The following is a 10740-nucleotide window of genomic DNA, read 5'->3' as shown; positions in this document are numbered from 1 at the left end:
CAGAAGTAGCTTGAGGTCTCAAACTTGAATGTTGCTTCCCTTATCTCTTCTCGAAAGTCTGATCGAAGCTGACATACAATTGTGAAATTCTTTCAATTTCTTTAATGGGGACAAAAATGATTTTCCCATTGATCGTTTACCTGTGTCACGAGCCTCAAAATCTGAATTTCTTTTAGCTTTACTATGTTAGTCAGCCTTGTGCACTCGATCCACCAATATCACAAATTCTTTCAATTCTAGAATCCCCACTAACAATTTGATGTCTTCGTTTAACCCATCTTCAAACCGAGTGCACATAACAACTTCTGTCGGTATACATTCCCGATCATACTTGTTGCTTTGTATGAAGTCTCTTTCATATTTCGCTACAGATTTACGATCGTGCTTCAACTCTAAAAACTCTTTACTTTTCTTGTCAAGATACCTCCGACTGATATATTTCTCCCTGAATTTTGTTTGAAAAAAATCTCAATTCACATGATCCCTTGGTACCACAACAATCAAAGTATTCCACCATTAATACCCTGAGTCTTTTAACATAGATACCTCATATTTTTAACAATCAACTAGAGAACAAGACAATTCATCGAAACCTCTAACAGTGTTTTCTAACCAAAATTCTACTTTTTCAAGGTCATCTTCAGTTGTTCCACGAAATTCTTTTTCCCCATACTTATGTATTTTATCAACCAGAGGTTTGCTTACACGTACTTGTTCCAGATCTTGAGAAATAGAGGGGACAAGTTGGGGTACGGGAGGGGGTAGAGGTCATAGAGCCATTGGGTTCGTTCTAACAAATTCAGAGAACCACCCATACATTATATGGAAAAAGGCTTTTTTCACTTCATTTCTCCGGCTCTCAGATATGGGCCCACTACTAGCTGCTCCTTGAATGGATGCTTGCGTATTACTTTCAACCTCACCGGAATCAGCTCGGTTGGATGACATCTTTTATCTATATACAAAACATAATTCAATTTAGGTAAGGAGATATCACACTATCACAGGTTGTATAAATGACATGTATTTTATACTCTTTACTGGCTACGTTCAATCCGAGAACTAACTAAATCTTAACTCTAATACCACTAAATGTAACACCCGTAACCCATCTCCAATATTATATTAGGGTTACAGAGCATTACTGTACAAAATAGAATCTTAAACTTCAAAACAAAACAATAATTCAACTTAAGTATAAATTTTCAATAACTCATTCCAATTATAGCAAAAATATACACTTGGGCCTTAAATCGGGCCTTCAGGGCCCTAAAAATAATTTAGAAACAATTCGGAACTAATTTGAAATAAATCAAAAATTTTAGGAAAAAGTAACAATTTTTTAAAACAGGGGTCACACGGTTGTGTGACAAGCCTAGACCATGTGATGCTCGAACAAAGGAACACACGGCCGTGTCAAGGCCCGTGTCTTAACCCGTGTGACTCACTGAGTTGGGTCACACAGCCGTGTGTAGTCCGTGTGCCAGACTGTGTAACTCTCTGACTTGAGACACACGACCGTGTCGCAAGCCGCGTGTGATAGCCCGTGTCCTAGGTCATGTGCTTCACAATTTAACCCTAAAACAAGCCAATTCAAGCCCAAAATTTGCCTAATCATCTACTCCAATTGTGTACACATTCAATAGCCCTAAACACCTTTTAAAATCATATAAACATATCAATTCAAGCAACCTATTTGAACTAACCAATATGACATTCAAAGGCACCACATTTTAACCAAAACAACTTCAATCAAAACAATACCATATACCACATCTCAAGCACCAAAACAAAATTCATTTAACTATTTAATGAAATCAATTATAACCATTCACATATCATCATAAACATACCAAAAAGACCACATATTACAATTACTTAAAAGTGACCAAAAGACATAAACTTGCCTAAGCATTATAAGTCTAACATTCAAAATACATATTCATACCAAGATGATCACTAACATAATCAACAACTACCATTACACAAAAGTCCTATACATGCCATTTATAACCTTGGCCAAAATAACTCAAAAACTACCGAAGTGATTGCTGGATAGTATGAAAGATCTCTGACAAGCTTCCGACCGATCAAGCTTCCAATAATCTACGAAACAAAAGAAAATAACTACGTAAGCAACTAGTGCTTAGTAAGCTCGTATAAACTAAAACATAACTTACCATTCTTAAACTCATTTTATGCAATATGCATAGCATTATTACCAAACTCATATATTTAATACAATCCTATTAACACCATCAAGCTCACAAATTAGTAAGCTCATATATATTGCATATAGAAAATCAACCTTTTCACCAATTAATCTTCATAAACATGGTATTAATTTTACATTCATCAAAATTTAACTTTCATGAGTACATGAACAATTATCCATTTGATCACATGCCTTACCATTCATCTTTACTTACCTGTTGAACCATCTAGAATTACATGGGATACTCGAGAATGCTCACACGTAGTGTACCTTTCCATATAACCGTAACCTTTATTTTTCCATAGTGTTCACACGAGCTGTGGGTCAGAATGTTAGCTACACGATGCTGGTCACACGAACTGTAGAGAATCCGCAAAAAATGTAAGACCTTAGCCATCGGTAGGACATTCAAGACTAAAGCCCGAAACATGAAATCCCTAATGACATGTCATTCGTATCCTAAGAATTCTTAAGGTCCAAATGGGATAATTTATCCATCATTTAATCAAAGCATCGATATATTCATATAACCAAGTTGGTATATACTAACATGATATATCAAATAACTAAATCAAGTTATCATTAATAATTTAACACCCCAAAACTCGGCCTAAACGTTTGGACCAAATCTTGGAGGTTACATTGATCATCGAAGTGATCGTAGGAAAATTTTAGTTGTGTAAAAATTCTAAGTTATCAAATTCCTGTTGTTGTTAAAAATACAATCCAAATGACGCTTATGTGTGTAAATACCAAATTCATACCATAGTGTTTAAAAAAAACTGACATTCCAAAACCATTTATTAAAAATTCAAATTTACAGAAAACACCTTAATAGCCTATTTTAAAAAAACGTGACGCTTCCAAGACCTCTGCATGCTACGTCTAGCTACAAAAAAATGAGCGCACCTAAAAAAATGGAAACACTAAGGGTGTGAGCTACACGAGCTCAGTGTGAGTTCAAAATGTATCTAACAACGGAATTACTAATCAAAAACCAAAAAGTAGTTCAATAGCGAAATGTACTTACAGAGATACCAAAAATAGAAAACAAACTCGAAACCAGCGTCCCAAACAAATGTAACAGTCAAAGTACACCCAATCACACACAGAATACTTAACAGATAAACCCGTCAATGGGTGGATGCGAAAATACTTATCATCATAATGCAAAATGTCACTACGCTAATACCTCAATATGCGCAGAATCAGTCATAAATTTTATGACGAACAGATAGATTACAGACAAGTAGCTCATATCCAGATGCATATAAATGCAGTCAAGCATTAAAACTCACCCATCCATCCAAAACACCTCTCTATCCCCCGATCACACCCCAAAAGAGCTGTTTAAGCTAATCCAACCAAACACACCTTATAAGACCTCAAAAGGCCCATCCAACCCTACATGCCATGTATGTGGTCTAAGCCATTCAGATAGTAATACGCAGCAAAGCTTATGTATATATAGTACAGAGCATTGCGGTAACCCATTGTGAATATATATTACAGTTTAAACTACCAAATCAGATAATAGTATGCAGCAAAGCTGACGTATATGCGGTACAGTACGGTAAACCGCTACACCGATATGTTACAGTTTAAACTGCTGGATCAGATCAGATTTAGTCTTCCTTCTCTTCACAACCAACCCAAAAATTACTTTATGCAAATGCATGTATGCCTATAACCTCATGGAACACTGAACAAATCGACAGACAGTCAGACAGAAACAGACATGCACACACCCAACTAATTGGGTTCAGATTCAGCTATCATGTTACTTAATCGTTAGGTCACATCACATTAACAAGTCATCATCTCACACAATAATCAGAAATAACACATAAGCCGGAGCCCAAATCGGTTCCTTCACTACCCTCACTAAAGCCTAGCCAATGGTCAGAACGCAAGACACATTTTCAGATAAGAAAACATACACGGAACAAAAATTGGTGACTTAGGGTCACACGACCGTGTTGAAATACCTAGGCCGTGTAGGGATCAACAAGCTCGTGTGGGAGGAGCCACACGGTTGTGTGGCTGAGCCACACACCCTTGTGAGTGAGAGACATGGCCGTGTGAACAGGTCGTGTGAAGGTACAGTGCAGACACGGTCGTGTGAGGGTCTCACATGCCCGTGTGCCCACCAAACACAGACGTACGTCTAGAACACACGTTCGTGTGGAATCCCTAAATTCCCAAATTAGCCAAACAGTAGTGTGACACCAATTCACTAAAACCTTAATTCCCAAACGCACACTCCCATGTGCCTAGGGGATACAAGCGTGTGGGAATCGACTAAAATCCTTAAATAGCCCACACAACCGTGTGGCATCAAAATTGGCCCAGATTTCTAACTCTTAATTCAACATGGCCGTGTGGACTGCCCGCGTGGGGGCACACGACCGTGTGGCCACCCGTGTGGTCACTAAACCACCCTAAAACAACCCAAAAAATCGTGCTTTTGCACTCAAAATAGTTCCCATCCCTCGATAACCTGAAATCATAACAAATTAAACAAGTTCTAAGTATAAAAAAGCAATGCAACATTGCAAATAACCGGTTACGAACACACACATGTGAAATGCAAATTTTCACGGAATGGACTCAAGAATTCACAAACAAAATAGAAAAGGTTCGGAACCCACACTTGGTTCGCGATCAATGACGTCCAGACACCAACTTGACAAAAAATGAGCGAAGCTCTCCAAAAGCCACAAGCGAAATCGTTTGTCAAAAGAAGAAAAAAGAAAAGGAAAAATAAAAGCCAACAGAGGAAAGGGAGAGGGAGAGGAGAACGTGAAAAGAAAGAAAGCAGTAACAATAATAAAATAATAATAAAAATAAAACTAATAATTAGTTTTAAACTTAAAACGAGTTTACTATTTAACATAATAAAAATATTTCCCCAAAACGCACACATAAGGATTCAAACACGCATCTCAGAGATACACAAACACACAACTAACCACCAGACTAGCAGACCCATTATGACATCAAAACGCGCAACTAAAGACAATAGATCAACCTACTCACTAACCCTAACCACAAAGCTCAAAACTTTTAACCCCAAAATTCAAGATGTTATAAATAAGATTATAATTCATACGAACTTACCTCGACAATTATTGTTGCAATAACTGAGTTGAAGTTTAGTCCAAAGCTTTAGATTTTTCCTGATTTAAGTTTGGTTGTTATTTATCTTGATCTAAATAGATAATTACATTCAATTAAGTACTTCAATTCAATCCATAATTCACATTATCATAAAATTATGAATTAACCCCTCCTATTTTAACTTTTTCACAAATTGGTCATTAAGCTCGAAACTTGTAAAAATACTATTTTTACCCTCCATATATACTAACAAAATTTCTTACGGACCTATACTAGCCCAATTAAATCATCATTTCATCAAGTTACCATATAATTTTACTATTTTCATAAATAAGTCCCGGAACCCTAAATTCGTCAAAAACCACTTAACAAAACAAGTTTGTTTAACAACCACGATTAATAATCTATCAATTAACATCAAAACACATTCAAACTCAACTATGGCAAGTCCCTCAACCTCAAACAGTTTTGCAAATTAACCCTCGGGCTAAGTAGTTTAAGCTAAAACGAGTTTAAAAACATAAAAATCATTAAAAACAAGACAATCATACATACCATGCAAGAACAAAGAGCTTGGCCGAACTTCTTAGCTCAAAAGATGGAGATTTTGGCATTAACAAAGTGAAAATGAGAAAGATGATAGCCTTCTCCTGTTTTCTTTGATTAACATTTAATTTAATTATCAAATTACCAAATTAGCCTTTTAAAACTATTAAAATTTCATTAAAACCTATCCATAAACATCCAATATCAATATATATGGTATAATTACAATCTAATTTCACTAGCTTACCTTTCTAAAGCCATTTAGTCATTTTAACAAATAGAATTCAAATTTTCACCTTTTTCAATTTCGTCCCTTTTTCCCAATTAACCATTTAAACTTCAAAATTTCTTAACAAAAATTTAATACTACCTTAATTTAACCATATAAATATTAAATTAATAATACAATATTAACTCACTTGTCGGAGTCATGGTCTTGAAATCACTATTTTCGACACCGCTAAAAATAGTTTATTACAATTTCGATCATCATATCATTTCTATTGTTTCTCCAACTTCGAACACAATTCATTAGTGTTGAGGAAGAATTTCAACTGTTAGTATGATGCTATAAATTTTACGCATACATGAAAAATTCAGACAACATAAATAATTCATAATAAACACTTAATACGAATGTTGTTCCAAATAGCATAAATTGAACATATTAAACACTTCATATTAAAGTTGAAATTTCACTTGTACAAGGTATTTTGGACCGCATACTCAGGCACAATAGATACTTGAATAAATGTTAAAATGTGTATTACAAGGCTGTTTGGACAGCATATACAACAAATTCTCAGGCTATTTAACCATTATTAGTGCATTTAATTTGCCTTAAAATTTGACAACATGATACATCAAAATCCTATCTTTAACGACCCTTAATTAACTTGCAAAAGCACTATTAATTTATATTATTATTAACTTGATGATGATAGTCTAATGCATTATTTATAATTTATATTATAAGTTGATGATGATAGTTTAATGTAAAACACCATTAATTTTCAATAGTAATGGTTACAAACCACTTTAGGTTGTCCAAAATATTGCATTAGACTATCATGATCAACTTATAATAATATAATTAATGGTGCTTTTTGATAACTCTTGAAAAGAGTTATATTTCGAGCCTCTAAACTTGATTAAATGCCTATACTTAAGTAGATATAATTTAATTTTTAGGTTATTTTTAGAACATTTCATAATAACGCTTGGATTGTGCCTTGAATGTCATTTTATGTTACTTTTCCTATTGGGAGAAAGAGAATTGGTTGTTGTATGCAGTAGGTGTAAAAAGGATAAAGAAAAAGAGAAAAAAAGGAGGAAAAGAATAAAGAAAGTAAAATATTGCCATGGCAAAAGGTTGGATGGATTGCCAACATAAATGCCATGGTAATTCCGGGATAATGTTAACACAGTACTCAGTCCTCGTCACTTTCAGCCAGCTAACTATGTACCAGATAAATCCACCTGAAAAAGAGGGAGAAAAATGTGTGCTGAGAAGAATGGTGACAGCAATCCTCTCTTTGCGTAAAGAAGAACTCTATTGGAGAATTCTAGAGAAAGAAAGAGTAGTAGCTACAGAGAGAAGAATACATACGTGAAGAAGGGGAAGAGACATCTAACCTGGGTTCGTGTAGTATCAGAAGATAAAAGAGAAGCTAGAGTGTGACGAGAAATCTTGCAATTTCTGTCTTTGTTTTCTTGATTTTTGTGATTCAAACTTATTTCAATGTTGATGAATTATTTTAATTTGGTGTTAAATTTTCCACCCATGAACTAAAATCTTTTCTAGGTTGGAGTTATTTGGGTGAATGTTTTCTCATCTTTAATGCTCATGATTTGAGATTGTCTATGTCACTGTTTTGTTCGATTTTTGCTTATTCTAAATACATGCATGCATGCTCTAGACATAGTTGATTGTGTGTTGTGTTCTTTGATGTATTTTTAATTCTGAAAAGTTTTAATATATTGGATCTTGAATCGTTTAATGTAAGCGAATATTCGACAGAATATTCGTAGCACTCTAGATATGATGTTGCGACTTGTGCTGAGAAGAACGTTCATTGTAGTTATTAATACAGAGTTCTGTAGACATATAGTAACTAAAATTTGTAGCTTAAGATCTAGCTATCGAAAGAGCAGGCTACAGTGGTGACACTCTGAGTAGTTGATTAGACAATATTTTATCATGACATTATTTTGATATGAGCATTTCACCTGAATAATTCTAGCCCTATTCATCCAGCAACAGAATTGCTCTTGCTTTTCTCTGTAATTTTCCACTACATTTTATTTTCCAAATCAATTCTTTCTTTGTAGCATTTGATTTCGTTAATTCATTATACAAACGTCCTATTCAACTTGAGAGTATTTCTTATTATTTAGTATAGTTAATAGGATTATAATAACTTACTCAATTTCTTACCAATTTTTGGTCCCTGTGGAGACGATACTTACTTATCACTTTATTACTTGAATGATGTGTACACTTGCACAATTGCATTTGTTATTTACACGCAACAAGTTTTTGGCGCCGTTGTCGAGGATTAGCAACATTGGTGAAAAGTTTATTTGTTATTATTCTTGCTATTTTTGATCAGTATTTTATTTTATTTTTCAAGTTTGTATTAGTGCACGAGAAGAAGTATTCAAGAGGATACAAAACATTTTTGTGATCCTGAAATTGAAAGGACATTAAGGCGAAGAAGAAAAGAGTTAAGAGAAATGGAGAGAATTAGAAATGATCCAAGATTGAAGATCCCAGATTGCACTTGAGACTTTATCTTGAAGTCTGTGACTCATTCAGGCAGTAGGGTGTTCCTAAAGATGCCCTTAGGTTAAAATTATTCCCTTATTCATTGCGAGATCGTGTCAGATCATGGTTGAATGCATTATCATCAGGTACGGTGGCATCTTGGAATGAACTGTGTCAGAGATTTCTACTTAGGTACAATCCTCCCAACATGAATTCCAAGCTTAGGAATGATATTACATCATTCAGGAAATCTGAAGATGAAACATTATATGAAGCATAAGAGCATTTGAAGGAACTAATTTGAAAATGCTCGATGCATGGTTTTCAAAATTGGACACAGATAGAAATGTTCTACAACGGATTTAATGCCCATACGCGAATGGTGGTGGATGCATATGCTAATAAGACCTTGCTTGACAAATCCTGCAATGAAGCATACAAAATTCTGGAAAGAATATCAAATGATGATTATCAGTACCCTACTACTAGAGTTGGTACTGGTAGAAAAGTTGCTGGAGTAATGGAACTTGATGCAATTACATCTTTAACAGCTCAAGTATCATATTTAACAAATATGATTAAAAGTCTGAAAAGACACTTTGCAATGCAAGAGATGAAGGTTACAGAACTAGCATGCGCATACTGTGGAGAATATCATGTTGTTGATGAATACCCATCCAATCCAGCCTCTGCTATTACATGGGGATTTTAATCGTATCAACAACAATCCATACTCCAAAAAATATAATCCAAGGTGGAAACAACATCCAAATTTCAGCTAGAGTAATCAAGAAATGGGAAATGCCAACAATATTAATCGATAGAATGTGGCTAGTGTACCACTTGGATACAGTCAACCAATGCCACGGCAAAATGTGCAACAAAGTTTGTCATCTTCAACATCAACTATGGAAGCTCTATTAAATGAGTATATGGCTAAGAATGATGTGATTAGTTAGAGCTAGACATCTTTCTTAAGAGCTCTAGAGAATTAAGTGGGACAAATTGCCTCTGCATTAAGTTCCAGACAACAATGAGCATTGCTTAGTGACATAGAAAGTTCTCGATCTCAAGGAAAGGAACAATGTAAGGCCATAACACTTCGTAGTGGCACTCAGCTGCCACGAGTTGTGAATGATGCCTTTACTGAGAAGGAAAGTGCGAAAGTTCCTGAAATCACAACTTTCGAATCGTTAGTGGAACAAACTACAAAAGATGGGAGTAAACAAAAGTATACAACACCTGAAAATGGTGAGCAAAAAAATGTTGTGGAAGAATCAGATCATGTTGCCAACAAAAATATAGCAAAACAATATCAGCAACCTGAAGGACGACCACCTCCACCATTTCCTCAGCTAATTGATGCGCACAAAGAAAAATTGACTATGAGGAAGAATGATTAGCAGGTTACATTCAACATATTCGATGATCTGAAATGTGTTGATGAGAGTGAATATTGCCAAGCTATTGGGTTGCTAAAAATGATAGTGGAGAAAAGTTTGCAAGACATTTGCCTTAGTAAAATCTTCTATCTCCAACAATTCGTTTGAGCAGCAAATGCTCAACTCACTCAATTAGTTGCAGAAGTAACTCAATCTCTTTGAGACTTAGCAACTCCAAATTACCGTGGAATTGGAAAAAGCATAAAAAAATATTTTTTATCTTTCTTTTTCTTTAATTGTTTTACTTTAATTTTATTCTTATTATTTTTATCTTTAATTAATTAAATTTATGTTCATTTTTGATTGATCGCCTTATTTATGAGATTACAGAGTCTGATAAAGAAGTGGAAGATTTACACCCAATGAAAGGAGGTTAATCTGATGAAAAAGAAGGGGACGAAGATGAAGCTGAAGTTGATGAGCCTGGACCTACCACACATACTGCTACTGAGGAGAAGGAACAAAAAGGACCAGAAAGAGATGAAGAGAAAATGAAATCAGTGAACATTGAATTTGACCAAGAAAGAGAAGAAGTGAACCATATTCCTACACCAACTGAACCTGCTACTGCACCTCAATCAACTGCACCATATCGAAGAAAGATTGTGAGATTAATCAACTGATTGATGATCTCACAATTAGATGATAAT

At 34.8% G+C, this 10740-nt stretch overlaps 1 non-coding gene across 1 annotated transcript; it reads right to left on the bottom strand.

Annotated features, from left to right (window-relative positions):
• Window positions 1–8865: 8865 nt before the first annotated feature.
• On the bottom strand, window positions 8866–8972 carry LOC121225916 (small nucleolar RNA R71). The gene has a single exon (XR_005923818.1). It is a non-coding gene; the product is annotated as a small nucleolar RNA R71 (small nucleolar RNA).
• Between the last annotated feature and the right edge of the window lie 1768 nt (window positions 8973–10740).

The sequence above is a fragment of the Gossypium hirsutum genome, chromosome D13 (genome assembly GCF_007990345.1).
Source record: "Gossypium hirsutum isolate 1008001.06 chromosome D13, Gossypium_hirsutum_v2.1, whole genome shotgun sequence".
Lineage (NCBI taxonomy): Eukaryota > Viridiplantae > Streptophyta > Magnoliopsida > Malvales > Malvaceae > Gossypium > Gossypium hirsutum.
The sequence above is the reverse complement of the archived record's forward strand: the minus strand, read 5'-3'. Positions and strand labels throughout refer to the sequence as shown.